Raw genomic sequence first — 19396 nt, 5'->3', positions numbered from 1 at the left:
AAATTTGCTTGTAAATTAGGAGGAAAAAAGCCCCAGATAGTCCTGAAACAAGAAGCTTAAATAAGAGGGTGATGGGAGTCAGAGGTATAGGTGTCAGAGGTATTAGCATTTTAGTCTGTGCCTGTATTGCAAACATCTCATGGCTTCCAGGGACAAACTTTCAGCCTAGGAGCCTCCTGACTGTATCCTGGGAAAAACCTGAAATGTATGTTTTTGCTTACAGGCATGTTGGGGCAAGAATAAAAGCAGCTCCTGGGAGATCCAGTTGGATTTTGCCAGTTGGGAAGGTAATAGCAGGTGCAGCCTGATAGATTTGACATAAACTCCTTGCCAAAACACAATTGTGCCCCATCAGCAGGTTTCAATAAAATGTGTGATCTGGAGTCAGGCACATCTGCATCCCTCTATTTATATATCAGGAGCTGAGCATCTCAGACTGGCATCAAAAATGTGACAAAAGCATCGTCCTGGGAAGTAAGTACTGAGTGACTGGAGGAGACACTGCAAGGGTTAAACTTTGGAGCTCTGGATCTTTGCTTAAAATTCACAAATTTGTTCTATTTTCTGGAGGTAAGCAGGAAACTTACACAAAGGAGAAATACAAGGAATTAAAGGAAAAGAAGTGGGGGAAGATTTTGCAGTCTCATTCTGAGTAGGAGTTTTAATGCAGATGTCTGACCTTGCTAGAGACTTCACGAAGGATTCCTTTATAAAGTGTTTCAGAGAGTTGGAGGAAGTGAAGCTAAATCTTTTTCTCCTTGATTCTGCTACTCTAAATATTAAAAGAGACAAGTGGGTGGTGATACTGAACATGGTGATTAGGGTACTGAACACTCTCCCTGTGGGCTATCCTCCTGCAATATATATGCAAGCATCTGGCACAAACTGCAATACTGCCACAGCCTTTCAGTGGCTGTGAAAAGGTCCATTACAACTCTGAAGTTATAAACTGGGATTAGATGCCTAAATAGAAGGTAGATGCCTAGACTATTTTTTGTGCCTAGTGTTGACTACAACCTTTGACCTGTAAAAAACATGTTAAGTATGAGCATTTGCAACTTTTATTTACAAAATGTTGGAAAGAAGTGAGATTAAAAAGGGAAAAGAGACATCAAGAAGAGAAAATCATGAAAGGAAAAGGAAAGTGATGCTCTCACCACCAGCCAAGTTTCATTCTATCTTGTACTGTGTATCACAAAGTACAGTTAATGTCTTTGGCCCAATTCTTTGCCTTGAGGAGATGCCAGAAAGCTATTTGTACTGGCAGAATAGTCCACACAGTCACTCCAAAGTGTGTGTCTTTCCATTCTACATGAATTTTGATAAATTCTGAGCTTGGCATTCAGATGCCCACTAGGCAAAACAAATTGCTTTCCAGGTCTGGGAAGCATATTATACCAGTTATTGTAAAGCAGCTCATATCATATGCATTCTCAACTGTCCTCTAACTATTCCAGAGGAATTCCACAGTAGTTGCAGTAGTATTCAAAGCCAGGAGAAAAAACCTAAATCTACTGCTAATCCTTTGCCAAAGTTGTCATATATTGTACTTTCAGCATCACAAAAAAATAGCCAAGGGGGAAGAACATCTATGAAAATGTGAATAAATATAGAAAGTGACTGATCTAAGCCTTTTTTACAATTAAAAGTGAAGTGTTCTTTTACCTTGATTCACATATTTATTCCACAATAACTTCTACACTGTTGTTACATTATAGATCTCTTATGAGACAGTGCTACACAGAGTTTACAAAACAAACTTTATCACTGACACTAGACCTCTGCCCAGGCAGAGACACATAAACAATAATGGAATTCTGTCCTGAGATGGATCTGCAGGATCAAGTTTAGAATCAAGACCACACTTAACAAGTAAATTACTAATAAGCATAGAAAATAGCAAAGAATTTCAGAGAAGGGAACAGACAGCAGCTATCTAGTTACAGCCAAATTTGTTTAGGTCTGATAAATGTAAATATGGATTTGTATGTAAAAGCTCTTAGAACTGGACTATAGTATGCATGATATTTCTTACAGCACCTGAACACTTGCCTGTGCTATGTACAATTGACATTTTTCTTTGAGAGTTTTCATTTATCCTTTATTTAATACTGTTGAAATACTACAAAGCTACATCAGGCCCAAATGACAAGATAAGCAGAGCAATCAATTGTTGGAAACGTATTGCAGCATTTAATACTATTGCTATCTATGGCCATGATTTGTTAAGGGTTTTTTAGCTGAATGTATTTTGATTACCATAATTCAAAGCATGAGAGTTAGAGCCCAGATAATTACAATTGAAGAGCAGGAGATAAAAAATTAAAAATGACATTCCCTCTGACAAGCAAATATTAGCTAAAAGTCAGGCAGAGACTGTATTTTGAAATTTAATTTTGTTACAGAAGGAAAAGAAAGACGACTGAACCAGGTCACCCTCACTACCTTTACTTAAGGCTCTTAAAAGGTATAGATTTTACAGCTAAGTTAAGAAAATACTCCAGTCTAAATCTATTCTGTGTTGAGGCAGCAACCTAGTCTGAATTGCTGTGTTGTGAATGAATCACTTCAAAATGACAACTTAGCATAAAAAAGAAATTTTAAAAGAAAGAAACAGTTGCTTTCTTTACCTCTTCAGGGATATTGTTGAATATATTATTCTCCTTCTCTGTCTCAGATGGTTAGGTTGGCATTGACAGGGATCAAACATACAGTATACAAAAGGAGGAGAGATCAGTGAGGTATTTAGCCTAGAAAACTCAATTTGTCATAATTCTCAGGCTATTTTTTTGATCAAAACAGTTACAGAAATCAATCTGCTATGACCCTTTAGGGTCTTAAAATAATGTTTTTTAAACCCTCTGTGGTTTGTAGGAAAACAGTAGTAAAACAATAGTGTCCCTTGTTAAAAAAATCCTCTGAACATTGGACAGCCATCCAGCAGTGCATACTGATTTATGTCTGTAGTAACTATTCTACTAATCACATAATGCTGCTGTTAGCCCACTTGTGCTCCTATAAGAGCACAAGTAAGCAAAAAACACTCATTTTTTCCTTTTTCCTCTGAATGCCCTACAATGACCCACAAGTCTTCCTAATACCAGGTCGTGTTTTCACTACTTTTATTCAGTATGTACATTAGGTGTCTATTGAATATTAAGGGACTTTTTAGATTGCAGTCCTGTTAGATATTTTATGTCTCCACTCCCTGGACTAAATCTTTCTTTGAAATAACCTGCTTGCAATGTGGACAGGACAGAACTACAAACACAAACGCAGAAAGTGTAATGAGAAATATTTTGAGGTGTAACTGTAATAATTTTTATTTTCCTAAATGAAACACATTAATTAATTAATATACTGTCCAGAAAAATTTCAGTCATGTTCTTTTTGCACTTTAGCCTGCTTCTGAGATCTCTGAAGGTAGTAATTTCATGTATGTTTCCCATTTGAATCAGATTAAAAGGCAACCTGTGGTTTGTCTGTCTCTTGAGGTGGAAACTTTATGTTAGTGTATCTGCTGGGAGTACTGAAATATAAGATTGACTCTTTTTGATGGACATTAATGCTGTAAACAATAAAGAACAAATAACATCATTGCTTCTCTTGTGTCACTTCTGATTTTGGGAGCAATTGAAAGTAAATACCTAAAATTCAGAAAAAGACCTATTAATTTGTTTTTCATTTTTATAAGTACTAGGTACACAGTTAGAGTTACATTCTGTAAGCAGAGGGTCAGAGGATGTCTAGATCAGCAGGCAGGGCACAATGGTGCTGCATCATAAAATTGTTATTGGCTGAGAACCTGATATTCACACAGAATCAGTTTCAGTCTTTTGCCTCAGGCCAGCTTTAGTCCAAACCCGTGGCCTGAGTGTCCATCAGCAGTCCAAGCATATTTCATGTGCCATGGAAGAGTGTCTTTCTGACTTTGTTTTGGTCAAAAGTGGTCTCTTCTGCACACTCTGCACTTGTTCATGATGTGAGCCCAAGGGTGAGAAGTGGTTCTGACTGATCAATTCCAGGGAGCAGTCATGCACCAAAAAACAAATGGTCAGCACCCTAAGCAGGAGTATAGCTTCATATGTTTCCAGTTCCTCCAGTTTATGTTAAAATTGATTTGGGTTAAAAATCTGTTCACTGGCACTGCCTGGTAAATGGTTTTCAAATTGTATGCACATTTTCATGTTCCTTTCAGATGTTCAATCTTTAGAGAAAATGTTTTGTTTTTATTGCTGTGGTTTTGTTTGGGATTTTTGTTGTTATTTTGTGGTTTTGTATAAAATGTAGCGTCAGCATAAAATACACTATTTTTTTCTCAGAGAAATTCCCACAATTTTCATGTCCTAAGCTTAATATCTCAGAGCTCCTTAGGCAGGAAGTGAAACTGAAAAAGGATTAGAAAAGATTATTCAGATGTATATAGAGAACTGGTATCAACACTGAGCTTTTCTTTTTGTTATGTGCCATGACTCAGTGATGAAATTCACAACTTTTTTGTACTGTTTTCTCTGCATGCTGAAGAAAACTGCAATCAATATTTTCCTATATGTCATTATCAGGAGACAAGTCATATGAAGAATGCAATTAGCCTGTAATTATCAGGTGATAATGAAAACCACATTCAATATCTTGCCTCCTTTGAAAGTTACAGTTACGCTGTGAAAGAAAATGAGACAAGAAACAGCGTTTAGTGCCGTGCTGTCAAAATGGTGACTAAGATTCTAAATACTTTATGAAGTAGTTGTTGACAGCTAAAAATAATTGACAAGTATTGCATTATCAATTAATTGAAAGGTCGTCTAAGCAGATGAATGAACACTATTAGCGATTACTTAATTACAAATCCAAAAAGCAGATGAGATGAAGGGATCAGTTAGTTAGGGGGATTAATAAGGAATGAAAATACAGATTTAGGTGATGAGAGAATACTGGATCTTGGAAATGAGAAAATTCAAGGAAGGCTCTGTCCTTTTGAAATCATTCAGTCTTTTGCATATAAAGCATGTATTCATACAGTGCAAATTATGGCCAGAGGAAGTAACTGAGGCCAGGAATTAATAGGATTTGAATGCAGTTTGACAGGTCTGTTGATATGAAGAATATCCCATTATCCTTGTTAATGCTAATTAAATTATGCAGAAGTGTTATTAAACCTCAAGCTTGAAGCCCACCTTTAATTATTTTTGATCAGGAGGAGACTTGTGCAGCAGCAAATTAACCTTAAATTGGCTTACTTAGAGGTCTTTGAACTCTTCTTTGCAACATCTTCTTGCAGTGCCCTTTCATAGAGGAATTTGAATTTTGAGCCAGAGGGTGGTTCTGGCGATTTTTGTTCTTTCTACTGGTTCTTCTCCATAAGTTTAGGATGAAGTCCTTGAGAAGCCATGTGTGCTAGGATGGATTTTTAACACCAGCATTAGGTAAAATATGCCCTGGTGCTCTCAAGAAGATGGAGCTTGTTAATTACCTGCTACATGAATGGAGTGCTTCACATTTTAACAGGTGTTCCCTCAGGTCTAAGCTATTCATCAAAGCACCTAATAAGGAGATAGAAAGTGCTGTGATCTTATTACACCAGGTACTATGAGCATTAGAATTAATGTCATTGAAGATATTATTACTATTGTTACACAGCAGCCAATACAAACTGAAACTAATGTTATTTTACAAGCTGGGGAAGGGCCTTCCTCCTCCTCCCAGGGCCTTCCCGTGTTCCCTTGTTCTATAAAAAACACCAGTCTGTTTACCTAATATTTTCTATGTTTAGTCTTATATTTTTGAAAGCTGGCACATTTAGGCAAAGACTATTAAGTTGTCTAGGAAGAAAACAAATGTTTGTGTTTGGTAAAACACAGTAAAAGTTCACTGTTAAATTGGCTATTCCCTACAATCTGCAGTTTTTCAAGCTCTCTGTGGAGAGGATAGCAACTCTGATTTTAATTTCGACATCAAATTCTTATGCAATCATTTTTTCTTACTGAATTTTAAATGAAATCTTCTGATTAGTATAATTTATTAACTTGTTTGAAAACAAGATGATAAAATGTACACATTAGCATAATTTAAAATATAATCTCTGCATGCACATAGCATCTATTTCTGATATTTTGGCTATATGTCACAATGCTGGTGATGTCAGTATTTAAACCACAGTGTGGAATATGTTTGAGTAGGGATGACTTTGACAGAGGCAGAAATAACAGAAGCACTTTTTTCTTGCTGTACTCTGTCTTCCACTCTATCCTGTATCATAAAATAGAATCATAGGATAGTTTAGGTCAGAAAAGACCTTTAAGATAATCAAGTCCAACTGTTAACGTGACACTGTCATGTTCACTGCTGAACTATGTCCCTAGTGCTACATCTTGATGTTTTTTGAACATTTCCAGGGATGGTAACTTGAACAATTTCCTGGACAGCCTGTTCAAATGCTTGACATCTTTTCATAAAGAAATTTTTCCTAATGTTTAATCCAAACCTCCTCTGGCCTGATGTCATTTTCATTTGTCCTATTACTTGTTACCTGAGATAAGAGACTGGCACACACCTGGCTACAATCTAATTTTTGATCTAATTTTCATTTTAGAGAATAATAAGGTCTCCTTGACCCTCCTTTTCTCCAGACTAAACAACCCCAGCTCCCTCAGCTACTCCCCATCAGATTTTTGCTCCAGACTATTCACCAACTTTATTGCTCTTCTCTGAGCAGTACATTCCATCACTTCAAGGTCTTTCTTGTAGTGAGGAGCCTCAAACTGAACAAGGAATTCAAGATGTGGCCAGCCAGCAGTGCCAAGAAGAGGGGAACAATCACTGCTATGGTCTACTGGCCACACTGCTGCTGACACTGTCCCAGATGCACTGGCCTTCTTGGCCACCTGAGCACACTGCTAGATTATGTTCAGCTGCTGTTGATCAGCACCCCAGGTCCTTTTTTGCCAGGTGGCTTCTCAGTCACTCTGCCCCAGACTGTAGGACTGCTTGGGGTTTTTGTGACACAAGTGTAGGACCTGGCACTTTGTCACATCCTGTTGTTCTTAGCCCATCAACGCAGCCTGTCCAGATTCCTCTCCTGACACTCCATCAGATCAACACTTCCACCCATCTTACTGTCATCTGTGAAATTACAGAAGGTGCACTCGATCCCCCTTGTCAAGATCATCAGTAAAGATGGTAAACATGACTGATCCCAATACTGAGCTCTGGGGAACATCTCTAGTGATGGGTGATCAGCTGGGCATGTCTCCATTCACCACCACTCTCTAGGTCCATCTGGCCAGCAAATCAGCCAGTTTTTTACCCAGAAAACAGAGCACCTGTCCAGATCCTGAGTAGCCAATATCTCAGGAGAATGCCGTGGGAAAAGGTGTCAAAAGTCCAGACTGCCATCCACAGCGTTTTCCTGATCCATTCTGTGAGTCTCCTTGTCATAGGTGGAGATGAGGCAGGTCAAGCAGGACGCCCATGCTGTCTGGGCATGATCCCCTGGTTGTCCTCTGTGTTACATGTGATGGCACTCAAGATGATCTGCTCTATGACCTTTGCAGGCACTGAGGTCAGGCTGACACACCTGTAGTTCTGTGGATCCTTCTTATGGTCCTTTCAGCAGATGATTATCGTATTTGTGAACCTCCGGGCAGCTTTACCTCCCTGGTTAGCCAGGACTGCTGTTTATTGATTGAGTGGCTTTATGAGAACCTCTTCCAGCTCTTTTGTTTCCCAAAGGGTACCATTCATTATCCCACTGTTGCAAAATCAGATGTAGAAACCTTTAGGACGTGCTGCTCTCCTGAAGAAGGAGCAGAAATAATTAGTCCCTCTCTGCTTCATGTGAAACCACAGGCAATCTTCAATGGCTGACATAGTATGACTTGTCTTCATCCCCAGTGTACAGGGGGACCTAATAATGAACCATAAATGATAGTGGTAGACAGCAACTGTTACTCCCTTTATCAGACTAATTACCCCATGTGTGAAAATTGAAATTAGGAACCAGACCCTGAATAGCAGCTCAGCTGTGCAAGATTCAGCACAGAAGTAAAAAATGGCTTCAAGCCATTTGTATTTTCTCTGTGTTTGGGATGATCCATATTCTTGTTAGGCATCACAATCTGAGTTGTGTTCAATGAAATTTAGAAACACAGCTTGATTTTTTGACAATTAATCATTTCAGCAACCTTTTCAGATATTATCTATGGACTAAATGTTATCTCTGTGTATTTAATGAATTTTTTGGTGAATATTCAATTTGTAAAAACAAGTCTAAGCTTGCCTATAGGACAGGAACAAGTATAACAGAACAAATTTTCATACCTGAACACTGTGAATATGTCTTCTATCTTAGTTGTGTTAGACATATTTTCTCATAAGGCAACATGATTTTGATTCACCCACAGGTATAATGTATATGTCTTTGAAAATAATTTGTGGATGCAGTCTGGAAATATCTGTGATTAAAGCTTTTGCAAGCAATTAGGAAGATATATTGGAAATTTATCCGGATCCCTTCATGATGCATGTTAAGTCATGTAACTAAGACTAATTATAGAATCCTAGAATAGTTTGGGTTATAACAGACCTTAAGATCACCTAGTTCCAATCCCCCTGCCAGGGACAGGGACACCTTTCACTAGTCCAGGTTGCTGAGAGTCCCATCCAACCTGGCCTTAAACACTTTCAGGAATGGAGCATCCACAGCTTCTGTGGGCAATATGTTCTAGTGCCTCACCAGTCTCACAATTAAGAATTTCTCATTGATATCTAATCAAGTTATTGCCCTTAAGTCTGAAACCATTCCCCCTTGTTCTATCTCTACATGCTCTTGTAAATATTCTCTCTCCATCTTCCTTGCAGGGTCCCTTCAGGTGTTGGAGGGCCACAATTAGATGACTACAAAGGCTTCTCTTTTCCAGGCTGAACAATCACAATTCTACAGGCTTTTCCTCAAAGGAGACCTTTCTTCAATCCTTCTAATCATCTTGGTGGCCCTCCTCCAGGCTGGGCTCCAACAAGTTGCTCCACAGGTCCTTTCAGTGCTGGGAACCTCGGATCAGGATGCAGCTCTCCAGGAAGGGGTCTCAACAGAGCAGAGAAGAGCAGAGCAGAGCAGAGGGGCAGAATCCCCTTCCTTACCCTGCTAGCCTCACTGCTTTGGATGTAGCCCAGGACAAGTTTGGCTTTCTGGGGTGCAAGTGCACACTACAGGATCATGTCCAGCCGGTCATCCACCACACTCCCAAGTTGTTCTCAGCAGGGATGCTCTCCATCTGTGCATCATCCCCCTTCTTGTACTGATACTGAAGATTGCTGTGAGACAGTTCAGCACCTCTCATTTGGTCTTACAAGGTTCCCATGTGGCCACTTGTTGAGGTTGTCCAGGTGCCTCTGAGAGGCATCCAATCCTTCAGGTGTGTCAACCTCACTGTAGCTTGGGCACTGGTCCCAATACACACCTTAATGCTTTGCTTAGTTCTAAGAACAGATTTCTGCTGAAGGAAGTTTTGGTCTTCTTCTGGAGTCCTGTAAAGTGTTTGAATGGGTCCCTCCCAACATCCTTCTCTCTAAATTGGAGAAAGATGGAGCTGATTGGTGGACTAATAAGTGGATGAGGAATTGGATGAATGGGTACATTTAGAGGGTAATGGACAATGTCTGAGTCCCAACGGACATCAGGGACAAGTAGTGTCCCTCAGGGTTCAATATTGGTACCAGTGCTATTTAATATCTTCAGTAATTACATGAAGGGATTGAGTACACCCTTGGCAAATTTGCATATGACACCAAGCTGAGTGATGTGGTATTTTATCACAGAATCATGGAGTAGATGTGGTTGGAAGAGGCCTCTGGAGATCACCTGGTCCAACTTCCAGCAGGTTTACCTACAGCAGGTTGTACATTATTGAGTCCAGGTGGGTTTTGAATATCTCCAGAGAAGGAAACTCCATAACATCTGTGGGCAGCCTCTTCCAGAAGCTTTTCCTTGTATTTAGATGGAGCTTCCTGTGTTTCAGTTTGGGCTTGTTGCCCCTTGTCCTTTTGCTGGGTACCACCAAAAAGAGTATGGCCCCATTCTCTTGACACCCATCCTTATGATAACTTATTTATGTCTTCACATAAAATCCTCCACTTTGTAATCTCTTTCCAGTATTCCTATAAACCTTCAAATTTTAACTGTAACAAAAATACCAGAAATCTTTTAACTAAATAGGAAACAGTAGAAACCCTGTGCAGTGCTCAAAACACAACCATTCACATAGATTGTCCTATTGCACAGGGCTTTTATACTGAGCATAATTAGCTCTCATGTGACAAGATTTCCTTTGTCTTGTACCATTGGGATGCTGCGCGGGAGTGGAAAACTAATAAGAGTATTTCCTTTTGGAAGAGGAGCAGTAGCTATGCCTGTACCAATTACACAACTTAGGAGCAAATACATGGGAGCCCAGGGACCCCTGGGCTTTTTGAAAAGGAGCAACCAGGGTTGCCAGCACAGTGTGCACAGAGAGGGGAGACTCCTCCTTTCATCCAGGCTAGACCTTCAAGGTGAATTGATTGGAATTCAAATCTACTGACAGATATATGATATTGACCTATATTTCTCTAAGGTTCTTTCTTTTGTGGTATTTCTTGCAACACAGCCAGAGTGAAAATTAGCATGGCAAGAGAGTCCTCTATTTCCTTCAGGCCAAATGAAAATCTAAAGGGTCACATCTATATATGAGAAAATCCCATAAAGTAATCCAACAAAAGTGAGCATCTTTACCCCTCTGTTCTTCTGATAAATATTTAAAGGAAAATCTTGAACAAAACTCCCCATGTACATATTTTTTACTTTACAATTTATTCTTGCATTTCAAGATTGAAATAGCTTTCCATTTAGGAAGCAACAAGAAGTTTAAAAAAGAAATCAGCAATAGTTGGAAAACCTAAAGATAGTCTTAGATAACTAATTTAAGATTGTCTTCCAATGTGACACCATGTCTAAGAGAAGGAACTCTTTATTTCTTTGGTAGAGCCCTTTAGATTCACAGATGAAATAAAAAGGATTTGAAAAATATTTAGCTGTAGAAGTACGTGAATATCTAGCAGGGAGAGTTGGCCTCTTTTACAGTAGTATGTGCCTGATTTTTAAAAAGTATGTTAAAGACAAAAGAGATAAATATGAGCTTCCAAGAAGATCTGAGAAATGTATAATGCAATGACTATTTCAATAATCTTGGTCTACTATTTCATTTCTTCCAGAGAAGACTAATAGGTGACTTGACCACTGTTCAGAGATATTTATCTAGGCAACAATATTCTTACAGTTACCTTCTGTAATGTAATACAATAAAAAGCCTTGTTTGAAGCCTGAAGCTAGTTACATTATGACTATAGTAACTGACATCTTTTAAAAAGAAGGTAATCATTGCATGAATATTTTCCTGAAGTTATTCTGTTGTATTGCTTTGAAATGGCTAAGCGGGAATTTCTCTTATGATTAGAAAAGTTGACACAGGTCTGTTATCTAACACTGGAAATGGAGAGTTATTCTCCTAGCAGAACAGGGTTATGGTAATTCCTGAGCAGGTTGCTGGGAGCTAAATATCAATTCAATTTTCTTTATGCCTCGATTTGTGTTTAAACCAATCTTTATTTTGAACAGCCATGAAGACAATATTTGTCTCAAAGTTCACAGGTGTATGCAGCACAACAAAGTATCGCTGTGTTCTGGACTTGTAAAATTAACCATGAGAAATACTAATTATTGATGATGTTACAATGTTTGCTAAAGTGAATATGTCCCTCTGCTTTCATAGCCTATTTTATCCATGGTTCTTGGATAAAATATTCTTCATTACAGTAAAGACTCATTTATCTTTCAAAATGACTCCTGTTCTTTATTTGTATTACAGCTTTGGCCAGATCATCTATCCTCAACAGTTTTAGAAAGCCAAGAGGAATGCATAGCTGTTAGAAAATCGAGTGAAAATTCATTTGGAAGGGAATGACCTCTCCTCTTATACAGTTGTGATGAAAAACGGTTCAGATAGAAGATCTGTCTGTAATAATATTTTTCATAAAATCCAGGTACAAAATGAACATATGTGATATCTTGACTATCTAAAACTTTGATCGTGTTTCATAACTGTTGGATTAAAATATTCACATAATGACAAATAAGGATATAAAGCAGTAGCACATTATGAAAGCTCCTTCTTTTGGTGTTTTGGAATTTCTTTTACTGCTTAGTTGAAATGTCCTAAAATTCCTAGTATCATCTAAGCATTTTGCTTTTGAGACTTATGTTACTCTGATGACACTTTAGAAAATCCTTCAATATAACAAAGTGCAGATAAATTTATTCCTTTGCAAGTACTGAGATTTTTTCTGTATATATTTTTTTACTGTGAGACAAAGCAGTTACAAATTTTCTTATGCAAATGTGTGAGAATTCACACTTTCCACTGATTAAAGAAAATTGTTTTTCATTAATAAAACTCAGTATATTCTACTAAGAAACACATCAGTGATGAAACTAGACTTTCATCCGTTTAATTTCTAATGGTGTGTAAAATATTCATTTATTCTCGAAGTATTATTTCCCTTATTTTAATAAAAATTGAGAAGAAAAGCTGGTATTCTTTTAAAAAGGATGGAACTAAATATTTTCCTATCAGGTGTAAACTGCTTTTACTTAGTCTTACAGATGAAAACCTATAATCTTTAATACTTTTATAAGAAAATAAACAAAATATGGAACAATTTAATGTATTGCATATTAAATGCTTACCACTCAACTTCTGGATGGATCTTTTGTCTTATGTGCAATATCATTTTAAGGAACTTGCTCACCCCAAGGTGAAAACTTTTAACAGGAGTTTTTAAGAACTTCAAATTGCCTGTTGAAGAACTTAGAGTTTGCCAAAAGGCTCTTTTGACAAAAATTCCTGTTAAGGCAGAGAGCAAAATGCGTCTCCCTTGAAATAAAAGAATTTAGAAATGTTCAAGTATAAGAGTCCAGAGAAACTGAATAGTTGCTTCTTCTGTCTGACTTCAATTGTATGTCATTATCTTTATTTTCCTCCTGAATCACCTATGCCCTTAAATTTGACAGTGGAAGAGACAAGTTGACCTCTTTGACTTTGATCAGAGAATCCCCTTCCAGAAGAGAGCTCATGAAGGGTATCAATATTCTCTTCCCTTCTCCTAACAGGCAAAATGAGCTCTCCAATGTGGAGAACATATTTATAAATTTTCTGTGATCTGTTACAGAGTGTCTGTAAAAGCAAATCTGCCAAAACGTTACAACTAGTTATTTATAGCGTAATTCTTAAAAGTGGACGATTGGAAGGTACTTCCAAGACTAAGAAGTAATTGACATCAAATACAGAAGAGTCTGCAGAAAGTACATGTATGAGCCTTCAGAGTTTCCCAAGTTTTCCATAGGTTCAAGTTTCCTAAGCACAAATAACCTAAAAAGTAGCACAATGTCTGAAAAAGAGGTTGCAGTCTACCTAGCAGCAGGAGCAAATATATTGGAGGCAGAAATCCTGATGATCCTACCCACAGCTAAAATACTTACACCAAGTGTGATTGCAATTTAATTGATAATCAAAATTTGTCCATAACAAAGGAGAACAATTATTGGTAATCTGGCCCTGTAGGCAAGGAGAAATCAAGAACAATTATGTTGTAGGCCAACAGTTTGCTCTGATGTCCCTAGGCAGCCACTTCATTCAGAATGGACTAAGAGAGAAGTTCTGGAAGACGAATTTTTGAAACAACTTTATGGGAAAGATTATTTCTGTAAAACCATGAGCTGTTCATTTTCTTTAGAAAAGAAACTGTTTTTCTAAGAGCCTTTAAAAGACACAAATGTTTTCTCCAGCTATCTTTTTGGCTTCAGTCTTTCTAAGAGCCACAATTAAACAACTCTTAAAGAACTTGGACCCTTAGTATTCCTCTGGTGCTTTGACTCTTTTGTTCCAGTCTGGAAGAGACATGGACAGGGTTTTACGAGCAATAATTAAAACTAGAGATATGGTGAAATTCCACCCTGAGGTATCTAAGCCTAGATGTCTAGATGTAGACTAGGTGTCCAGGTTTTCTTTATAGGCACTGAAGACTCGTGTCATATAGACATCGAATGCTTTTTGTAAAGTTCTGAAGCCTGTGAAATATCTGTATAGGGCTGACAGGTATGACACAGGAGCCACAGTACCCCAATGTCCTTGTGGACTTGCAGCATGAGACCAGGGAAATCATACTCTCTGGGGCTTGCTTGTGGAAATCTGAATGGAGCCAATGTCAGCTAATACCATCAAAAGCCTCTATAAAGCTGTTTTGCAAACCTTTATGTAGACCTTTATGTATATCTGATTAAACTGGGCATTATCTGCAGGTTTCATCCATAGGTCAACACAGACACTTTTGAGCAGATTAATACAAAGAATACTGTTCACAAACACATGAATTAGCTACTTGGTTTTCCTACAAAAAGCAACACCAAATTCTGTGGTTTGATCCTTTCGATAAGTGAATTTAGGAGCTGGCAGATAGTATAGAAATAAATTTGCCCTGCCTTAGGTGTCTGTGCACCAGTAGAGAGTATTATCTTTACTATAGTTCATTAGAAAAGCTAGGGTTTCAGTACAGGAATTGTTTACCTCAGTATCAGACCCTGCTGCCACATGAAACGAGGCAAGGTATCTGAGAGTCTAAAGGGCCTCCAAAACACTTGTGTCCTTTTAGACCGACAGGTAAGTCTGAGGGGAAAGTCCTAATCAATAATACAGTGCTATGTGCTTATTTGTGGACAACTTAATTATCCTTCTAGTTGATCCATGAAGTGTTTGCCCTGAGATGGGTTATTTTTAGATAGACACATACTTCTGGTAAAATGCAGCCTTACAGCTGTTTGATTTTGCTGTAAAAAGATGACTGTGCACTGAAATACATCCCTCATCAGATTCTTGGCTTTTGATTTTGACTTTGGTGATTTTATGGTTTAAAAAGGATGAACAAGAAAATCGTGAAGATTAAAGCTGTTTGCGAGGTCTATTAGAACTCTAAAATAATAATCAACCAGTTTTGGCATGACATATCTGCAGAATACTCATGCTAAGGTGAGTGTTGCTCCTTTTTGAACTGAGTGAGTCATTAGACAGTTTGATTATTTATACTTAGCTACAGCTGGGGGCTCCAGCTTTGGGACTTGACTTTACTTCTAGAGGCAGACAGTGCCATTCTTTTCCCTAAGGAGTTTTAAGTCTAAATACACAGGACAGACAAAAGTGGGCAGAGAAGGAGCATATGAGAAATGAGTCTACTTCTTCAAGACATAGATATAAAAGCCTGTTTCATCTGCTTCAAGTGACATGTTCTGCAAGATCAACACTCCTCACTGCCCATGAGGCATTACAGAAGCTGCAGAAGGAGAGTTGCCCAAATTTTCCTGTAATTTAGTTCTGCTTGCTAAGTCTTACAACTGCTAAGGATTATACCACATGGTTGATATCCAATCCTGGTGGAAAACAAATTTAAAAAAAAAGTTAATCCCAATAGAAAACTTCACATTGTACCTTAAAAGAGATAGTGTAAACTTCAATGCTTTTTTTGCTTCTAGAGCTCAGAGGATAACTTTGTTTATGCAGCTGTAACAAGAACTCTGCTGAGATGACAGTAAATAATGCTGTCTACTCTGAAATAATAAAATGACAATGTATCCAGAGCCACTGTGAAATGTTTATGGAAAAAATTCCATTAAATTTCTTGGAAGTATCATAAATGAATATTTATTTTTAATGTTTCCTATTTAAGTTTTTTTAATTTTTAAATCATTTTTCCTGATATCATTAAATGAATAAATAGAACTAAATGGAAAGAATAACAAACAACTAGGTAAAATATTTTCATTATGCAAACACCAAATCCTAGTAAATATTTGTATTAACTTACTAAACTCATAAGATAAAATGTAAGACAAATGTGTGTTTCATGCCACTGTAATTCCCTACAGTGCCCCTTTATGCTGGGTTTAAGTGTAGGATGGGCTATCTTGAATCCAAAAGATGAAATTTCTAGAATATTCAACTGTTTTGTGTACCTTACTAATCCTGTTTTATTGTGTCAACATTTCTGTGATAGTCACTATTTTCCAGGGGTTTACAACACAGATATGAAGATTTATTCTGTGCTGAAAACATATTTTATCATTTCATGCAGACAGGCATTTTATGTACTTAAAGGTTACCATATGTTTTATGCTGTATGAAAAATGCAGTATAAATTCAATATAAAACAAGATATTTATTCTTAAGTGTAGGTTTTTAAAAGTTTTATTAGAATCAAAGAGTCCATACTTATGCACACAAAAAAATTATAGTAAATACTTAAACCAGATGTAGTGCAGTTTTTGCATCGTAAACTAGTAACTCAAGCTAACTGAGCTTGAGCTAGTCTGAGAGTAGGGGGGTCTGGTGGTGAGTGAAGATAAAAAACAAGAAAAAGGACTGTAAATAGCATTGTGTTCTATGGTGTTTACTCCTACTGCAAGTCATGAGGCTGTCCTCTGGACAGGGCTCAGGTTTCCAAGATTTGGCCAAGAATTTTACATGCCAATAAGAGAAATATTGGAATTACCAAGTAAGGACTGGATTTTGTAATCTCTGCACACTTGGATTTGACATTTTATCTTTGCTTTAATTGTGCAAAGAAGGCAAGACATCTGCCCTAAAAGTAGACATTAAATTTAGCATAGGAAGCACTATATTCCAGCATCATAGCAAGCAGCAAGAACTTGGTGTATGGAAGAAATTTTCAGAAGAAAATTCAGATGAGCTAATTATCAGGAAAGAACAGAAGAACTCATTTGATTCACCAAGATGACTTCCTATTGTAAGGATCCAAAGAGGAGAAAAAATGACCTATCTAAATTGATGACACAGTAAATTTTAGTTCTTTGCATATAGACACCATTATCAAAAAAGAGGAGGTGGGTATGGAGGGACAGCCACAGCAGGTTTCACAATAGGAATATTCTGTGTGTAACTTCAATAGAGACTCAATTCAGCCAGTCAACTACATTTTCCTAAGTGCCAGTTCCTTCCATAATGTAATTAAAAATACTTGTCATTGACACTGAGGATTGTAAGAGCAGGGGAAAGAGTAATATGAAAGGGAGATCAGCCCTCCAATAACAATAGTCAAGGGGAAATAAAAGAAAATCCTCACAGTCATTATTTCAAGAAAAAAATGCCCAAAATTGAACATTCCAAGTGAGATATAGAAGTTTTCCTTTTCTGATTCTTTGACAGCTGCAAAGTTCAGCTTTACACAAGTAAATTTCACTAGATTAATTAACAAGAGGAAAGGAAAAGTACAAATCCCCTAGTTGTTACTCTTCAGGTTTATTTGCAGCTGGTGGTAACCCGATTCTGTTACTGAAAATACAGCATCAAAAAGTTCTGTAATGTGAAATAAAAATCTTCCAATAGAGAGGAATGTTGAGTTTGTTGCTCACATTCTTCAATCAAGAGAGGCCTAGAAGAAACCCTAAGACACAGCAGGGTGAGAGGCTGCTATAATGTTTATTCATGTGTGTATGTTACATTAGAATTGTGTTTCCACTTTTGCAAAGATTGTTACCATTTGATTAAGGAAAATACTAATGATAATCCTTTAAAAAGAGTACTGGTGGGTATTTAGTGTTTCTGGTCCAGGATTTTCTTTGCTCTCTTTGGAAGAATTCAAATAAAAGTGGATTATAAATGGAGTCTAGAATTCTTGCAAAAGCAGATAAATTTTAAAATCCTAACTCTGAAGTGTTTTTATTCTAGCAAGCTACATGTGTCCACATAGGGTATTCTAGCATAAGACTTGTCAGTGGAGAGACAGACCACAAAATCATTAATAATATTTTATTGACATGGTTTTATTTTGTCCTAATGTTGCAGGTGTTGCAGGAGAACACGTTGTAGGAGGCTTGCATTGAAAGAACACTCTCTAAATGGAAAGAACAAAAACATCATTATGCTCTTAGACAAAAGCACCAAAATAATCACCTCAGGTCTCAGCTTCCCAGTGATCAGTTTTTCAAACATCCAGTGACTGATAACATTTCTTCATTTATCCCTTTTTACCACCAAACCTTGCTCCTATGTCTGTTAAAGGGCCAAAAGATAGTTTCAGCCATCTTGTCCAACTGCAACATGGTACTTTTCAAAGCACCTAACTTCTATAAGGATTTTTTGTGTATTTTAAACTGTCATGCTGCAGGCTATAGGGACTGAGGGAGCATCAGACTGGTGACCTGTCACTAGTGGGGTTCTGCAGGGCTCCATCTTAGGCTCTGTGCTCTTCAACACCTTCATAAGCAGCTTTGGAGCAGGACTGGAAGGGATACTGAGCAAATTCACAGATGACACAAAAGCTGTAAAGAGCACCTGACTCCCTTGAGGGCAGGAGGGCCCTGCAGAGACTCCACAGATCAGGGATCTGGGCAATCACCAACCACATGAAGTTCAGGGAGGGAAAGTTCTGGATTCTGCCCTGGGACAGGACAGCCCTGGATGGAAGGACAGACTGGGGAGTGAGAGGCTGGAGAGCAGAGCCTGGAAAGGGACCTGGGGGTCCTGGTCCATGGCAAGTTGAACAGAGCCAGCAGTGCCCTGGAGCCAGGAGGGACAGCCCTGTCCTGGGGGCATCAGGGACAGCAGCACAGCCAGGCAAGGGAGGGGATTGTCCCCTCTGCTCTGAGCTGGGGCAGCCTCACCTCCAGTGCTGGGGCAGGCTTGGGTGCCACAATATAAAAAAGATGTTAAATTATTAGAGTGACCAAAGGAGGGCAACTAAGATGGTGAAGGGGCTTGAGGGGAAGGCTCATCAGGAGCAGCTGAGACCTGTTCAGCCTGGAGGAGACTGAGGGGAGACCTCATGGCAGCTACAACTTCCTCATGAGGGGAGAGGAGGGGCTGACACTGATCTCTTCTCTGTGCTGACCAGTGACAGGGTGAGAGGGAATGGCCTGAAGTTGTGTCAGGGGAGGTTTAGGTTGGATATGAGGAAAAGGTTCTTATTCTGTGATTCATACACAGGGAAATGCTCTACTGGCTGTACAATCTCTTTTTCAATTCCCTGGGATAAGGAACTACTTCCATAGTAGTTTGTTTTGGCAAAATGCAAAATAAATGCCAATAAAATAGTGGTGATTAGGAGGCTATTTTATTGAAGTTTTCATTCTAGGTCAGACCTGCGTCAGGATGGTGAGAAAAACAGATCACTGAGTAATTTACAAGAGGGAGAAAGGTGAAGATAAATTATTTTTTACTGATGGAAGAGAAACAGCAGATTTGCAACCTGTATTTTGACAATATGAGTGAAATGTACTCATTTGGCTTTGAGCAAGAGGTAT

The sequence above is a fragment of the Oenanthe melanoleuca genome, chromosome 1A (genome assembly GCF_029582105.1).
Source record: "Oenanthe melanoleuca isolate GR-GAL-2019-014 chromosome 1A, OMel1.0, whole genome shotgun sequence".
Taxonomy (NCBI): Eukaryota; Metazoa; Chordata; class Aves; order Passeriformes; family Muscicapidae; genus Oenanthe; species Oenanthe melanoleuca.
Note: the sequence above shows the minus strand (reverse complement) of the source record.